Consider the following 18,780-nt stretch of genomic DNA (forward strand, 5'->3'; position numbering starts at 1 on the left):
CCAGGTGTGCAGGGGGGCTGCGAGACAACCAGAACATATCATCCCAGGTAGTAAGGGATCTGTGCACCAGGTTTCGTTCACATTGGTCAAGCCGTTTTCAAGTGATCACGGCACATACATACACACACTTTTATATATATATATATAGATTTTAAAATAAATCCAAAATATAAGAAGATGATATAGAAATAATTTGCCTCTTGTTACATTTTTCTTATCACAGGCAGCTCATCACTGGAAGTAATACAGAGTGTCTACTGTAGATTATCAGTTACAGATAAATAAAAAGAAGTACAGTATAATAATGTGACAATAAATGAGGATTTCAGGATATAATGATTCAGGATATCAGAAACCAGGAATTGTCCCTGGAAATCACAGACAGCTTGTACCGTAATTACTGGCAGGACAATCAGCCAATCACAATCCTCCCCCTGTGATGTCACCAGTGGGCGGAGCCCTCACACCCCCTGACTCCCCCCAGAAATCTTTATACAACCATCTAGCCCTACATATAACCCAGCATGGAGGGGCTCAGTGAAGGTGGCAGTGAAGGTGTGGAGGTGTCTGATGGGGTCACACAGGGCATAAAAGGAGATCTGCCCGGCCTCATAATCCAGATATATCCTGACTCTATCACTGGGGATCCCATCAGGTAACTGGATCGATGTACTGTCATGTGTCATTGAGTACTGATTATACCCCCTCCACAAACCCCAGGAATTGTTATTCCATCCAATCAGTGACCGACCTCCCCTCCTGGCTATACTGGGGTAACACATCCCGACTATCCATCTCTCTGATCTCCCAACATCCACTTCCCAGTAATGTCGCCCTGAGGAGAAACTCCGGCTGCTCAACACCTGAGGCCTATCCTGAAATCTCTCTGGTGTGTCTGGGCGGTTCTGCCCTGGTGACCAGGATGCAGTTTTCCTGTCATGTGATATATGTAGCCCATTACAAGCAGAGGTTACATCCAGTAATATGTCTGCAGGCTGTACAGAGGTCCCCCCAGTTACCCCAAACATGATATCAGATAGTCCTGTGTGTAATGTGTGTGAGATGCCGGCCACATCCAGATCCCCTCCATCATAGAACTGCTTATCATGTCTGTCCTCCGTGTCACACAAGTCACCTGTGTCTGATTCCTGTAAGACAGTCAGTGGATCAGTCATGTGACACAGCTCCTCAATGTGACGCATCTTCCTGGACAGCTCCTCCTTCTTTATCTCCAGGTGCCTGATGATGTCATCATAGCATTGTACCCGCCTTGTGATGTCACTCAGGACTCTCTTTTCCAGCTCCTCCAGCCGTCTCCTGAGGTCTCTAAACAGGGCAGTTACTCTCTCTGCTGCATCATCTGCTTTTTCTTGTGCTTTTCTCCTGCCTTCCTCCAGACTCTGGACTCTTTTCTCAGCCTCCTCTGTCTCTGCCATCAATGTCTGCAGATCGTTTCTCAGCTTCTTCTTCTTCTCCTCAGAGGCCTCATCCAGTGACATCATCTTATGTCCTACATGTCCCCCAATCACAGAGCAGGACACACAGACACATGAGGCATCCTCATTGCAGTAATACTCCAGGATCTTCTTATGGACGGAGCATTTCCTGGTCTCCGGGGAGGTGGTGGGGGCACATAAGATGTGTTCTGGTGCCTTGCTGTGGACTCTCAGGTGTTTATCACACAGAGAAGCGTCGCACAGCAGACAGGACATAACAGCAGGTACAGGAGAATGGATACAGTAAGTACAATGGACTCCGGCCTCCTCCTGATCTGGCTGAGTAGTCAGGAAACGCCCTGCTATGTTCCTCAGAGCAATGTTCCTGTGTAATCCAGGCCGCTCCGTGTACTTCTCTCTACATTCAGGACAGGAATAACCTCCAGACCCCTCCTGTGAGTCCAGCACACAATCAATACACACCCGGCAGAAGTTGTGACCACATCTCAGGCTTACAGGATCTGTATAAATGGCCAGACAGACGGAACACTCCAGCTCCTCGGTCAGATCAGCAGACGCCATCGCTGGCAGCAGTAGAGGAAACCAACGTGAAAGTCTCTGATTCTCGGAATCCAGAAGAACCAGCTACTTATTATTGGCTTGGGGGAGGGGTGTTGTCAAAGCTGAGTTGTTTTTATGGGCAGCACAGAGACATACTGGATTACACTCCCACTGAACAGCACCAGCTTCCTGGTCTAAACTAGCACACAGTCTGCATGGAGTTTGCATATTGTGCTACTATAATATAGACTACTAGCTGATTGCCCGGCGTTGCCCGGGAATGTATTTGGCTGGTGTTGGCTCCGCCCACTTTTTCTAACCCTAACATACAATTACTCAATGACCAAGTTTGTGAGCTTTTGGGGTCTTTGGCATCAGTAATTCGCATTGAAATGAAACAAATCTGATTGGCTGTTTGTGGCTCCACACCATTTCTGAATTTGAACCCCAGTGACCCAATAACCAACTGTACCAGGGTTGAGGCCTGTGCCCTTAACAGTGTAAGAATGGTAGCAATTAAATATTCCCCTTGAAAAGCAATAGGTGAAGTTTGATTCACTTTTGTAGGTTCCGCCCACTTTTCTGAATATTAATCCCAGTCACCCAGTGACCAACTGTGCAAAGTTTAAAATCCCTGCCATTAACAGTGTAAGAATTGCTGCAGTTTACATTTTCCCAGTGAAATTTGTATTTGTCTCCACCCACTGATGACCAGGAGTTGCCCGGATATATATTTGACTGGTGTTGGCTCCGCCCACTTTCTAACCCTAACGCACAATCAATGACCAAGTTTGTGAGCTTTGGGGTCCTTGGCATCAATAATTTGTATATTCCCATAGTAATTAAATCAGATACGCTGTTTGTGGCTTCACCCCTCTCCAGCATTTGAACCCCAGTCACCCAATGACCAACTGTAGCAGGTTTGAGGCATCTGCTATTAACAGTGTAAAAATGGCAGCAATTTAAATATTCCACTTGAAAATCAACAGGTGAATTTTGATTGGCTATTATAGGCTCCACCCACTTCCCTGAATATTAATCTCAGTCACTCAGTGACCATCTGGGCAAAGTTTGAGAACCCTGAAATAAACAGTGTAAGAAGGGCTGCAGTTTACACTTTCCCAGTGAAATTTGTTTTCGGCCCCGCCTACTTTTTGTAACCTGGACACAAAGTCACTACTCAATGCCCAAGTTTGTGAGCTTGGGGTCCTTGACAACAATAATTTGTATATTCCCATGAAATGAAACAAACCTGATTCACTGTTTGTGGCTCTGTCCCCTTTTCTGAATTTGAACCACAGTGACCCAATGACCAACTGTACCAGGTTTGAGGCTTGTGCCATTAACAGTGCAAGAATGGCAGCAATTTTAATATTCTCCTTGAATATGCAAGGATACAGAGGCGCCAGTAGGATAAAACAAGATAAAAGGTTTAAAACGGTTTAGGTGGCGGTGGTGGACCGTCCACCACCTCTCCTTGAAATTCTCCTTGAAAAGTGACATGTGATTTTTGATTGGCATTTTTAGGCTCCACTCACTTTTCTGATTATTAATCCCAGTCACCCAGTAACCAGCTAAGTTTGAGAACCCTGCCATTAACAGTGAAGAAGGGCTGCAGTTTACAATTTCCCAGAAAAATCTGTTTTTAACTCCACCCACTTTTTGTAACCTGGACACACAGTCAGGGCCGGATTTGTACTTTTTACCTCCCAAGGCCCACTATCACCAGCTGCCCCCTGACAACAGTATCCTACCCCCCCCCCCCAACACGGCAGAGTTCAGATTGTAGGCACCTCTGAGGACAATTAGTGAAGTGATGGCTGGGATAAAATTATAAGATCCTCTGAGGACAGTTAGTGACAGGATGGCAGGGATTAGATTGTAAGCTCCTTGGCACATTCAGTCAGAGACAGGCAGCTCGGAAATTCCTGTAAGTGCCCTTTGCTGCCCCTTCGTCCCCTGATTGCCAGATCTGGCTGTTGGTAGCCACCCACCGCTATGTGCAAACTCTATGTAGCAGGACGAATGTTCAGCAGACTAACTGCTACTACCATCCTTCTGCCTACAGCTCGCCCCTTGCTTTCCTGGTGCCCTAGGCCATGGCCTATGTGGCCTTGCCTGAAATCCGGCCAGTCACTACTCATTGACCAAGTTTGTGAGCTTTTGGGTTCCTGGCATCAAAATTGTGCTAATGGAAGCAGTTTATCCACCAAGGAAATCTGTCTGTTTGTGGCCCACTTTTTCTAACCCTAACATACAATTACTCAATGACCAAGTTTGTGAGCTTTTGGGGTCTTTGGCATCAGTAATTCGCATTGAAATGAAACAAATCTGATTGGCTGTTTTTGGCCCGCTTCCTTCAGAATGTAAACCACAGTCTCCCAGTGACTGACTGTAGCAGATTTTAGGCCTCTGCCATTAAGAGTGCATGAATGGCAGCAATGTAAATATTCCCCTTGAAAATCAAAAGGTGAATTTTGATTGGCTGCTGTAGGCTCCACCCACTTTTCTGAATATTAGTCCCAGTCACCCAGTGGCCAACTGTGTCACGTTTGAGAACCCTGCCAATAACAGAATGGCTGAAATCAATTTAACAAATCTGATTGGCTGTTTGTGGCTCCACCCCTTTAGTGAATTTGGACCCCAGTCACCCAGTGACTGATTGTATCAGGTTTGAGGCCTCTGCCACTAACAGTGTAAGAATGGTAGCAATGTGAATATTCCCCTTGAAAATCAATAGGTACATTTTAATTGGCTGTTGTAGGGTCCACCCACATTTCTGAATATTCATCCAAGTCACCCAGTGGCCAATTGTGTAACGTTTGGGAACCCTGCAATGTTAAAAATGTAGTTGTTGGCACCGCCCACTTTTTCTACTTTTGACATACAGTCACTCAATTATCAAGTTTATCAGCTTTGGGGTCCTTGGTATCAATACTTTGTATATTCCCATTGAAAAATTAACAAATCTGGCTGTTTGTGGCTCCGCCCCCTTTCTGAATTTGGACCCTAATCACCCAGTGACCAACTGTACCAGGTTTGAGGAGTCTGCTTTTAACAGTATAAGAGAATGGTAGCAGATGAAATATTCCCTTTGAAAATTAAAAGGTGAATTTTTATTGGCTGTTGTAGGCTCCACCCACCTTCCAAAATCTTAATCTCAGTCACCCAATGACCAACTGTGCAAAGTTTGAGAACCCTGCCATTAACGGTGTAAGAATGGCTGCAGTTTATATTTTCCCTGTAAAAGTTGTTTTGGCTCCGCCCACTTTTTGTAACATTGACACACAGTCACTCAATGGCCAAGTGTGTGAGCTTTCAGGTTCCTATTTATAACTTTAGAAAAGGACTATATAAACTGATGCAATCTCAAAACGGCAAAAATATGCTGAAAAATGTTTATTGACACATATAGAAAAACATCAAAAACACATGATTCTTCAGTATCACAGTGATTGGTCTTGGGAATACAAAAAATAGATTTAATTTGACAAGTGGTTGCAGCTTGGCGGGTATTGAACTTCAAGGCAACGACACATGTTCGTTTCGGGCTTTTATGTAAAATTGTATGCGCCCTTCATGGGAACCCACCTTGCAGCACCTGTTTCCAGCCGTTGGGAAGATTTTGTGTGTCTGGTGAGCTCAGACACCCCCCAGTACTCGGCCTATGTTGCCTGATTGGTCTCCTCCCTTTTGGTTGAGCTACACAGAATTGGGTATCACGGCCTGATGAAGGGCGCATACAATTTTACATAAAAGCCCGAAACGAACATGTGTCGTTGCCTTGAAGTTCAATACCCGCCAAGCTGCAACCACTTGTCAAATTAAATCTATTTTTTGTATTCCCAAGACCAATCACTGTGATACTGAAGAATCATGTGTTTCTGATGTTTTTCTATATGTGTCAATAAACATTTTTCAGAATATTTTTGCCGTTTTGAGATTGCATCAGTTTATATAGTCCTTTTCTAAAGTTATAAATAAGTGTTGGTGGGTAAGGTGGATTACCCTGAAAAAGGACTGTGTTTTTGATCCTTCACAATACAAAGGACCGTACCTCTAGATTATTTGACAAAGCTTTCAGGTTCCTGGCATCAAAAAATGTGTGAATGGAAGCAGTTTATCCACCAAGGAAATCTGATTGGCTGTATGTGGCCCCGCCCCTTTAGTGAATTTGGACCCCAGTCACCCAATGACCGACTGTAGCAAGTTTGAAGCCTCTGCCATTAAAAGTGTAAGAAGAGCAGCAGTTTAAATATTCCCCTTGAAAATCAATAGGTGAATTTTGATTGGCTGTTGTAGGCTCCACCCATTTTCTTGAATCTTAATCGCATTCACCCAGTGACCAAGTGTGGCAAGTTTGAGAACCCTGCGATTAACAGTGTAAGAATGGCTGCAGTTTACATTTCCCATTTAAAATGAACGGCTGAAATTTGATTGGCTGTTTTATGCCCCGCCCACTTTTCCTGGATTTGCAACCTCGGTCACCAAGTGACCAACTGTGCCAAGTGTGGGGACTCTGGCTTGATTACTGTGAGAATGGCAGCCTTTTCCATTTTTCCATTGACTTGAATGGATGAAATCTGATGTGCTGTTTGTAGCTCCGCCCAGGTGTGCAGGGGGGCCGCGAGACCCCCAGAACATATCATCCCAGGTAGTAAGGGGTCGGTGTACCAAGTTTCGTTCAAATCGGTCAAGCCGTTTTCGAGTGACACACACACACACACACACACACACACTCACACTCACACTCACACTCACACTCACACTCACACTCACACTCACACTCACACTCACACTCACACTCACACTCACACTCACACTCACACTCACACTCACACTCACACTCACACTCACACTCACACTCACACTCACACACTCACACACTCACACTTTTATATATAGATGGCAAGGATTACACTGTGGGCCCCTCTCAGGGATCATTAGTAACATGACTATACACTGTGACTATAGACTTTGGCCTCGATTCATAAACAGCAGTGCGATAAAAAAAATCTTGTCGGGAAAATACTGCACTCGGTATTTTCCCGGTCTGTGTGCTAATTCATAAAGATTTCCCCAGCTGCCCTTGGAGGTCGGTAAATTACCGCAGCCCATTGAGCTGTAGAGTAGAGCAGTGACGCACGCTTCTTCCAAGTTACGCACACTCCTTTCCAGTTACGCACGCTCCTTCCAAGTTACGCACCCTCCTTCCCAGTTACGCGCCCTCCTTCCCAGTTACGCGCGCTCCTTCCTAGTTACTCACGCTCCTAAATTACACGCCCTCCTTGCCAGTTACGCTCCCTCCTTCCCAGTTACGCACGCTCCTTTTTAGTTACGCGCCCTCCTTCCCAGTTACGCGCCCTCCTTCCCAGTTACGCGCCCTCCTTCCCAGTTACGCGCCCTCCTTCCCAGTTACGCGCCCTCCTTCCCAGTTACGCACCCTCCTTCCCAGTTACGCACCCTCCTTCCCAGTTACGCACCCTCCTTCCCAGTTACGCGCCTTCCTTCCCAGTTACGCGCCTTCCTTCCCAGTTACGCGCCTTCCTTCCCAGTTACGCGCGCTCCTTCCTAGTTACTCACGCTCCTAAATTACATGCCCTCCTTGCCAGTTACGCTCCCTCCTTCCCAGTTATGCGCGCTCCTTCCTAGTTACGCTCCTTTTTAGTTGCACGCCCTTCTTCCCAGTTACGCGGCCTCCTTCCCAGTTACGCACCCTCCTTCCCAGTTACGCGCCCTCCTTACCAGTTACGCACCCTCCTTCCTAGTTACTCACGCTCCTTCATAGTTACGCGCCCTCCTTCCCAGTTACGCGCCCTCCTTCCTAGTTACTCACGCTCCTTTTTAGTTACGCGCCCACCTTCCCAGTTATGCACCCTCCTTCCTAGTTATGTGCCCTCCTTCCGAGTTACGCTCCCTCCTTCCGAGTTACGCTCCCTCCTTCCGAGTTACGCTCCCTCCTTCCGAGTTACGCTCCCTCCTTCCGAGTTACGCTCCCTCCTTCCGAGTTGCACTCCATCGTTTCTAGTTACGCTCCCTCCTTTCTAGTTACGCTCCCTCCTTCCTAGTTACGCTCCCTCCTTCCGAGTTACGCTCCCTCCTTCCGAGTTACGCTCCCTCCTTCCGAGTTGCGCTCCCTCCTTTCTAGTTACGCTCCCTCCTTTCTAGTTACGCTCCCTCCTTCCTAGTTACACGCGCTCCTTCCTAGTTACACGCGCTCCTTCCTAGTTACACGCGCTCCTTTTCAGTTACACACGTTACGTGTGCTCCTTCCTAGTTATGCATCCTTGTGCCCCCCAGTTTATGTAGCGACAGGGACCCCCCAGTTTTAAGTGGTGACAGGGACACCCCATGTTTAGTGACAGGGACACCCCATGTTTAGTGACAGGTGCCCCCTAGTTTTAGGTAGTGACAGTGACCCCACTCACCCGCCCCTCGATCCCCGCTGCCTATCATGCCATAGGCATCGTGCCAGCAGCCAGTGTCAGACCTCCGATCAGCCTGCGGCCAGTGAAAATCAGGCACGTGGTACCCCAGTGGACACCGCGCTGTATATGCGGAAGTGATGTCAGTTCAGTATCAGTGGTGTGCGCGAGGTACTAGCACCCGCTTCTCACTGGTCACCAACTGATTGGAGGTCTGATGCTGGCACGCTGCCTATTACATGAAAAGCAGCAGGGATGGCCAGGGGGAGGGGGGCTGCCCCATTTGCCACTATGTGTGGATGCCCAGGTCATTAGTATGCAAATTGTATGCAACTTGGATCTGGACCAATCAACGTAAGCAGGGAGTAAATCTGACTGAGCCGATTCCAAGCTGTAAATATTTAGCATTAACAATGCATGCAATGGTCTACCAGCATCTCTAGTCCTGACCATCCTGCATCCTACAGAGGATATGAGGTACGGGAGCCTTATAGGGGAACTCTACTGAAAATAACACAAAACAAAATAAGTGCTTTTTTTCCACTATATTCATTCATAGATTATTTAGTCAGTGTTTGCCCATTGTAAAACCTTTCCTCTCCCTGATTTACATTCTGACATTCATCACAGGTGGTGATATCTTTAGTCCTGTCAGGCACATCACTGCGGAATGTTTGTTTACTGCGAGTTCCGAAGCCAGTAGAAAATATACTTGGTCTTCAAGAATGCTCCGGGTGTAGGTGGGCGATTCTGGATAGCTAATCAGCCTAGGCCAAGCATTACTGGGAGGGTGAGGTTACATCCCAATATACAACAATATATATAGGAAGTGATTCTGATGCTGAAACCAGGAAAATTACCATAAAATATGTATCCTAAATAATGTATTTCATTGTACTATATGTCAGTACAGGGCCACTTTAATGCTCCATTATTATAATATTCTATCCCATAATCCTGTGTTTCCACTAACATGCAGACGATGCTGAGATTCGGTACTTCCTTGCCGTGCGTTTCGCCGCGTCGCGGTTTCATTTGATTTATTTTCTGTCTGTGACCTCTATGAGACCCGAATCACTCCAGTCAATGAACGGCGATTTATTAATGGAGACGGTTAGGGCTCGTTTCCACTATTGCGGTGCGGAATCCACCGCTGACGAAATCGCATGCGGATGCGATTCCGCATGCGTTTTTTGCCGCGAATTCGCATGCGAATTCGCATAGGTGAGTGTATATGCGATTTTAACCATGTCACTGCCTGTGTGAATTTACATTGGTACCTATGCGAATTCGCATGCGAATTCGCGGCAAAAACGCATGGGAAAAACGCATGCGATTTCCCTATTAAATACATTGTGTGCGATTCGCCTGCATTCCACACGCAGGCGAATTCTGAGGGCTCTGCCGTGCAGAAAAATCCTGCACAGAAAAACGCACAGCAAAACTGACAAGTGGAAACAGGCCCATCCACTTGTATTGGCTGTGCGAATCTGCATGCAGGAAACGCATGCAGATTCGCGATAGTGGAAACGGGCCCTTAGAGAAGCGCAGTGAGATGCGGTCATGTTATTGTCAGACGTAATCGCACACAGAGGATCCTCTCGTTCTATAATTCCAGGGTAGGATTAAGAGTAAATACGACCTCACTGTGGATTGCCGTATATCGCCACTATAATCAGCGCTCGCCCGCCAGTTCGCCGTTGTCATCACTCAGAACGCAGCTGCCAGCGAAGGTGCGACTTCGTAGAACATCGCCCGCCGCAGGGATGCATGTAGAGTCATTAGTCGCAGCGGGGGATGGAGCTTAATTAACATGAGCTATGAGTGAAGCGGTAGTATCTACATATTATTATATAACATGAAGTTATTGTTGGTTATTAATATCTGGGTTCAGGCTTCATGTGGAGCAGAGGTACAGGGAGGAGGGAAGTGTAGAGAATATTATTCTAATTCAACGTACAGCTTATTATTTAGCATTTAATTGGTGCAGGAAGGGGGTAAAATACCTCAGCGAGATGCGGCTCCAGCAAAGGCATGACTAGGAATTATACAGGGCCAGTCGGGAGATTTGGAGAGGTCACGTGACCAAAGACACCTGACCAATAGCAGCTCTCCCATGGATAGGAGTCCAAGACCGCTTCCCTGCTGGCTGATAGTCTATGAGGATTTCTTCACACGAGGTCTAGGGCCAGATATCTCTCAGTGACTCCCATCCCATGTCCCTTGCTCCTCCTCCCAGGGCCCACTACTCCTCCTTCCACTGATCCCATCCCTGTGCCCACTGCTCCTCCTCTCAGTTCCCACTGCTCCTCCTAGTGTCCCCCATCCCAGTGCCCACTGCTCCTCCTCCCAGTGTCCCCCATCCTAGTGTCCCTTGCTCCTCCTCCCAGTACTCACTACTCCTCCTTCCACTGATCCCATACCAGTGCCCACTGCTCCTCCTCTCAGTTCCCACGGCTCCTCCTCCTAGTCTCCCCCATCCCTGTGCCCACTGCTCCTCCTCCCAGTGACCCCCATCCCAGTGGCCACTGCTCCTCCTCCTAGTCTCCCCCATCCCTGTGCCCAGTGCTCCTCCTCCCAGTGACCCCCCTCCCAGTCAGAGGAGTAGCTATGGGTGGGCGAGCGCGCAGCACTGTGAGGGCGCTTAGCACAGCCATCGCACCCACACATGCATGAGAGGTAGCTCGCTGGCTGCCCGGAGTTCCCCTGCTTCTCTTCCTCCCTCTGCAGAAATGTTAACAGCAGTAGAATAAGGCTATCTAAAGGGGGCACATCTGGCTATTTAAACAGGGTGAAGGGCGGCACATCTGGCTAACTAAAGGGGATCACATTTGGCTATTTAAAGGGGGCACATCTGGCTATCTGAATGGGGTAAGGGGGCACATATAGCTATATAAATAACTTTTGACTCCACCCATAACCACATTCTGATTTGTGTCCATGTCCATTTTGTCTCTGGGCGCTGAAAACCCTATCTACGCTTCTGATCCCAGTGCCCACTGCTTCCCCTCCCAGTGACCACCCTGCCTTCTGTGACTGAAAAGGATCAGCGGATAAACTTTATTTTTGTTGATTTTAAATAAAATGTTACACAACACAACACTGTAGTATATTCATCATCATTGTCCTCTGATAAGATAAGAGGTGTGGATACAGGAGAGTATGGGCGTGGCACCACATTATTGACATACCTCTAGCCGTACGATGTTTGCGTTTGGTACATATGAAGCATGTTTGTTTTTAGTTTCTTGGCAACAAGACCGGTGCTACTAAGTCAGAGGACTGTATAGTTTGAATTCTGTTACAGATTCAGCTTCAAAGGGAGAAAGTGTCACACAACCATGAAATGTTCCTTTTATATTTGCATCAAAAACACTAAATAAAGGAAACCTCTTCACTGGCCAGTGGCCCTCGTACTGTTTTCACAGAATTAGGCAATATACACTACATACAAAAAAATCAGGAAACAAAACATAAAAGCCTTGTCACCATACCACTAGTTGGACAACTAACTACAACATAGAGCTGAGAATTGTCTCTACTGGGTGTAATCCTAATGTCTGTCCCAAACAAAACAACAGCAATAAACAGAAGCCTAAACCAGCACAAAATGCAAAAACCTTGTGATCAGACCATCATTGGGGAAAAGCAGCTTGTTGTGCTGTGTGAGGAGTGTGACAGTGAGTGAGGAGGGGGAGGCAGGAGAGCATCATTGGGCAAAAGCAGCTTGTTGTGCTGTGTGAGGAGTCTGACAGTGAGTGAGGAGGGGGAGGCAGGAGAGCATCATTGGGCAAAAGCAGCTTGTTGTGCTGTGTGAGGAGTGTGACAGTGAGTGAGGAGGGGGGAGGCAGGAGAGCATCATTGGGGAAAAGCAGCTTGTTGTGCTGTGTGAGGAGTGTGACAGTGAGTGAGGAGGGGGGAGGCAGGAGAGCAGCATTGGGGAAAAGCAGCTTGTTGTGCTGTGTGAGGAGTGTGACAGTGAGTGAGGAGGGGGGAGGCAGGAGAGCATCATTGGGGAAAAGCAGCTTGTTGTGCTGTGTGAGGAGTGTGACAGTGAGTGAGGAGGGGGGAGGCAGGAGAGCAGCATTGGGGAAAAGCAGCTTGTTGTGCTGTGTGAGGAGTGTGACAGTGAGTAGGGCGGGGGAGCAGGAGGGCATCATTGGGGAAAAGCAGCTTGTTGTGCTGTGTGAGGAGTGTGACAGTGAGTGAGGAGGGGGGAGGTAGGAGAGCATCATTGGGGAAAAGCAGCTTGTTGTGCTGTGTGAGGAGTGTGACAGTGAGTGAGGAGGGGGGAGGCAGGAGAGCAGCATTGGGGAAAAGCAGCTTGTTGTGCTGTGTGAGGAGTGTGACAGTGAGTAGGGCGGGGGAGCAGGAGGGCATCATTGGGGAAAAGCAGCTTGTTGTGCTGTGTGAGGAGTGTGACAGTGAGTGAGGAGGGGGGAGGTAGGAGAGCATCATTGGGGAAAAGCAGCTTGTTGTGCTGTGTGAGGAGTGTGACAGTGAGTGAGGAGGGGGGAGGTAGGAGAGCATCATTGGGGAAAAGCAGCTTGTTGTGCTGTGTGAGGAGTCTGACAGTGACTGAGGGGGGGTTCAGTTTATATATTTACCGGTGTATATTGTACTTATAGCTGCTCGCATCCCTTTAATAAGGAACTGTAAATAGTTTTCTTGCAAGCTTTGTTCTTTAGGCATCACCTGAAGCAACTTTTGTTATTTTTGGCAAAACAGATGTTCTCCGTGACCAACACTGGACCAGGCCTTATCTGCTTAACACAACAGAAAAATAAAAGGAAAGAAAATTGTTCTATATTCCCTTAAATTTCATGTTTGCACTAAAGCTACTTTCCCACATAGACGTTGCGTTTTAGGGGAGGTTATGGTCGCATAACGTGCCCCTAACGCATGGTGGTGTTGAAGTTGGATGTCAGATTGAGCCGCGTTATGCAGCTCTCAAAGCAGCCGCTCCAGGTTAGTGATAGGAAGTCCGGATCTTTGTAAGGATTCGGATCATTTGAATCGGATCATTGAAAAGATCTGGATCTTTGAACCAAATCATTTGAATCATTTTACTAGGGAAGCAGACTGGGGGACTAGCAGGACAGGACTTTCCCTGCACTGTACATTCTGTATGTTCCTGTTTCTTCCAGACAGACATCCACTGTGAACCGAATCTTTCATTGTGATGATCAGGATGATTCGACTCACAAAAAAAATCTGGATCAAATGAACGATTCCTTCATGATCCGGACAACACTAGGAGTCCCACCACGAGTCACCACAGTGCAGTGAATATTAATTAGCCATGTGGCTAGTCACTGAGCATGTGCAAGCAGCCTAACTCAGCTCTATAGGGGTATAATGTACAGCATGCTGCACTTTCCCAGAACGTGCAACGTTACAATGTAACGCAACGTGGGCACTGAACAGCACATTGATTTTACAGTGCTGTGAGTTAGGCTGCGTTACAGGCTGCTGTAACATGGGACTTTAACGTCCCACTGTGAAACCAGCCTAAATGTACCCATCATCGCCCTAAACAAACCACCTTGTGAAGACCATTAACAAGACAAGACAAATAACATTTATATCACGCTGTTCTCCTGGCGGACTCAAAGCGCCAGAGCTGCAGCCACTAGGGGGCGCTCTATAGGCAGTAGCAGTGTTAGGAAAACTTGCCTAAGGTCTCCTACTGAATAGGTGCTGGCTTACTGAACAGGCAGAGCTGAGATTTGAACCCTGGTCTCCTGTGTCAGAGGCAGAGCCCTTAATACACTATCCAGCCACACCACTGTAATGTATAAAAACTCACAAGAATTTGTGCACCTCCAAAGCACATGAAAAGCCATTTCAAGGACACACTCCCAATGTCACCACAAAATATCGCTAGATGGAACTATTTGGCGTAGGGTCCATTATGCCCAAACAGACCGCTTAAGTCCGGAATTTCATGGGTCCTTTACCGTACAAGATGGTGCTTTGACTTGGTGTTTGACCTTGTATTGCTCCTACTGAGATTTTCTGAAGGTTCAGATCGGCTCCAACAACATCTTAGCGTTGGGTGGGAATTTTAGAAGTCGTGGAACAGAAGTTCTTGGAAGAATTATGATTTCATTTTATGGAGGAAATTGAGTCTGTGTTTTTTTTAGTAATTTTGTTTGCTGAAATAACATATGTTTCTACTTACTGTATAATGGGTAAATTCAGTTCAGCTATATAAAACTGATTCAGTGCTCTTCCTAAATGCTGCTTCTGAAGCAAATGCACTCGCCATGCTCTAAACCGTTCTATACCGAATAACAAGATCCGACTTATAGTTTTATGGATGGTAATGCTGCGTTATAATCTTCATACTAGCTCATAGAAACAAGAAGATACGAAATGTGATGTTGTGTGTCTGACAAAATGCAACTTAAATGACAATTCTGTTTGAATTAACCCTTATGTATGGAATCATGTCGGTAAAAGGACTTAAAAGGATATATGAGCTGAAAAAAATAAGTTCTGCTGTGTTGTGCAGCGCTGCAGTTCCACTGCTCTCCATAAGATTGGCAGTGGCGCCGCTACACTGGGGCCTGCCCGGGGCTGCAGCCCCAGCTGACAAACTGTAAGCCTCCCCGAAAGCCCCCCTGAGTCCCCAGAGCTGAGTGGACTTTTTTTTTTTTAAAACCCTTTCCCCCATGCTGCGTGCGGCTGCTTAAATGTACCCTCCTCGTTCTCCCCTGCGGTGCAGCTGCCGCCACTAACACACCTCAGATCGGCGGTGAGCAGGAGATGGGAGCCAGCCAGACCAGTGCACAGCAGCCGCACGGTGAATTCAAATGCAGGAAGTGACATCATCGGTCGCGTCCAGCATTTAAAGTTCACCGCACGGCTGCTGTGCACCGGTCTGGCTGGCTCCTATCTCTTGCTTGCCGCCGATCTGAGGTGTGTTAGCGGCGGCAGCTGCGCTGCATGGGAAAACGAGGGGGGTACATTTAAGCAGCCGCAGCATGAGGGCAAGAACATTTTGTGGGGAAATATGCTGCCAATCTCATTGCATTTGTGGGGAAATCTGTTGCCAATCTGATCGCATTTGTGGGGAAATATGCTGCCAATCTGATTGCATTTGTGGGGAAATCTGTTGCCAATCTGATCGCATTTGTGGGGAAATATGCTGCCAATCTGATTGCATTTTGTGGGAAAATCTGCTGCCAATCTGATTGCATTTGTGGGGAAATCTGCTGCCAATCTGATTGCATTTGTGGGGAAATCTGCTGCCAATCTGATTGCATTTTGTGGGGAAATCTGCTATCACTCTAGTTGCATTTTGTGGTCGGCCGGCCCTCCACCATGGAAAAAAAAACGGTCCTTCATGCCCGCGAAGTTGGACAGCACTGTTTTACACCACTGCTAGGGTCTTGTATATTTGGCCCCACCCATGACCACGCCCACATGCTGTGTGGCCATGCCCATTTTTCGGCATGAGCCCCGCCTGCCAGCCATTGAGCCCCCCAAAAATCTGAAGCTGGAGCCGCCACTGAAGATTGGAGACCACAGCCGTGGTCGCAGGATTGTACGCATGCGTGGATGCCGCCTGTCTCGTCGTTGCGCTCCCATGGCTGGGAGCATTCTGCGCTTGTTCAGTTCACAAAGACTTTAATTCTTCACAAGCACAGAATGATCCCAGCCATGGGAGTGCGATTGTGAGATCTGCACGGTGCACTCGCACATAAGCCCGCGACCTCAGCTGTGGTTGGTGATCTTACAGAGAGGACAGCAGCACCAGGAAAGCAGCAGCACTGGACAAGATAGACTTGTAGGGGCTGGAAGAAAGCCAGGTAAGTAAAGCTTAAGTTTCCTGTATAGCTCGGATATCCTTTAGGCCGGTCTTATTTGCGATGTTTGCGATGCGATGTGCGCACCGGGCTCATATTAGTAGAACCGCCCCTCGGCTAGTGACATACTCCCTGCAGGCCAAGAAGTACATCCCTGGGATTTCCGTCTGTCTGCACATGCACACTGCGTCACACCGCGCTCCCGTCGTGCACACTGCATCGCTCATTGACTTACACTGCTGCATAATCCGTGCAATAGGCATGGATCATGCGTTAATGAGCAGCAGCGTTGCGGCGATTTTGGTACTTCTGGCGCATTGCATAGCAACAACTGAACAGGTCTCTATGGACTCGCATGGCCCTTGCAACAAGCTGCAGCGGGAAACACTACCGCCATCCGACGCAACCCATCGAGTGTACATGGAGCCTAAACTGCTCCTCACTGGAATTCTGACCACCGCAAATTTTTAAGTCTATCAAATTTTACAAACGGTTAGTTTTACAAAAGGCAGACTGAGGCGCCGGGTCCAGCTGTCGGGTTACAGGAGCACTGTTGTGAAAAATTTAAAACATAAACTATATACTTATAAAATGTCTAATTGTCCCAGAGTAACATGCACTACAAAGTCCCTTTTCCCAATGCCGCAGTCCTTTACAGTAGGTAGTAAAAAGATGACAAATCTCGGAGGTTTTACACTAGTCCATCTCCTCATGGTGTATTCTATGGGTTTTCTTTGTTTTTCAAAAGCACTCACTGAGGGCTTGTTCACACTAAGGGCGTCTGTACCTTTATTTAAGTTCCGTCGATTTTCAAAATCACCCTAAAAGCGTTTGTGCACTGATTCCCTATGAGAGAGTTCACATCTGAGCGGTTCCATTCCGATCTGCTCACCAAAGCGCTGCCTGGACCATTTTTGAGGCGATTTGCCTCAATGGAAGGTATAGGGAAATCGCAAAATGCTTTAAAAAGCGCTTTGCATAGCGATTTCCCCAGCACTTTTCAAAATAAACACATTGGCCTCAATTCCGGTAGCTGTGAGGTAAATATTTTTTTGTAGGTAAAATACCCCATGAGGTATTTTCCTCTTTTTTTTTTTTAGCAATTCTGAAAGATTTTTCTCCATTTCCAAACATGAGGTAAAACATGAGTTAAATGCATAAAGGCTATCATTCATAAACTTGCTGGCGGTAAGGAGAACCCGTGCGGGAGAATACCGCCGTCGGTAGTTTAGCCTTCTGGGTGGTCATTCATAAACATTGTGCCTGGTGCGGTAGCAGTGCGGAGGTTTTCTGGAGAATGGTGTCGGCAGGCGGGCGGTAGGCATGCGGAAACAGAAAAGCTGGCCGAGTTCCTCCATGCGGTGCTCTCTCTGCTGATGTGTGGGAGGTCCGTCCCATTCACTTACATGTACTCCGCAAGCTTCCGGCTACATCCAGGGGATCGGTAATCCCCTTCCGCATACCGCTATGCGGAAATGTTTATGAATGAGCATTTTGATACTTTTTCTGGATACCTGCGTATTAACACTGCACAAGGCGGTACGTTATCACTCTGCACGGGAATGACAGCTCCGCATGCGGAAAGAGGCTTTATGAATACACAACTTGCTCAGTGCTCGGTAAAGTCAGCGGTATTACGCATTTCCGCATGCGGGAATGCTTTATGAATGATAGCCAATGTGAGGTAAAACATGAGGTATTTCAGTGGTAAGCATGCAGTAAATAAATGATAATCTTTAAATGTCTTCCATAAGTTAGGATAGTCCTGGAAAATGTTTCTTTTTTTTTGAGGGGGAAGGTGTATTTGATTATGTAGCAACCTATGAAAAGTGTGTTTATATGCATCCCTTATTAAAAAAAAATCCCGTAAATATTTGGAGTTTTATTTCTACTATTCTATTCTATTACACGGCCTGAATAGGAACGACACTAATACAGCAATAGGAACGCCACTAAAAACTGCAAAATGCATACAAATTGACTTTACCTCCAGGTACAGGCAGGTCTTAAACTGATCGGTAAATTATGTGCTAACATGCCCCCTAATTTCCATGAGAATAGCCATTTTCGGTAAATTACCTCACGAATTACCTCATGAGGTAAAACATGACTAAAACCTACCAGAATTGCTAAAAGTCATTACCTCATGAGGTAAGTTACCTCACATGAGGTAATTTGTTTGATAACCCTACCAGAATTGAGGCCATTGTATTTATTCTTTTCTGGGTGAAAGAGTTCACTTCCTGACTGACGTCAGAAAGTGAAAAATTAATATCGGTTTGCAAAAGCGCTTAGAAAAGCGCTTTATAAAAAAATAGTAGAAAGCAGATAAGCGCTGGTAGGCGCTAAAAAAATCACTCACAAAATCGCAAAACGCTGGCGTCCGCAATTGTGATTTTAGATGTGAACAAGGCCTGAATTACAGTTGCTGTATCTGTCAAAGATGGACACAACACCTCTTTTTTCATATGAAATCTAGGGTAGGATTTTAGATGAAACGTGGAGATGAACAGAACTTCTAAATGACAGATCTGCAGGAAGCAT

The 18,780-nt window shown here is 46.9% G+C and overlaps 1 protein-coding gene and 1 pseudogene across 7 annotated transcripts in view; both read right to left on the reverse strand.

Annotated features, from left to right (window-relative positions):
- The window catches only part of IQSEC1 (IQ motif and Sec7 domain ArfGEF 1), a 1,051,066-nt gene that overhangs the window by 741,863 nt on the left and 290,423 nt on the right, over positions 1 to 18,780 (reverse strand). The window lies entirely within an intron of this gene.
- LOC137532316 (E3 ubiquitin/ISG15 ligase TRIM25-like) overlaps positions 1 to 18,780 on the reverse strand; it is a 49,463-nt pseudogene that overhangs the window by 18,890 nt on the left and 11,793 nt on the right.

This window comes from Hyperolius riggenbachi, chromosome 9, assembly GCF_040937935.1.
Source record: "Hyperolius riggenbachi isolate aHypRig1 chromosome 9, aHypRig1.pri, whole genome shotgun sequence".
Taxonomy (NCBI): domain Eukaryota; kingdom Metazoa; phylum Chordata; class Amphibia; order Anura; family Hyperoliidae; genus Hyperolius; species Hyperolius riggenbachi.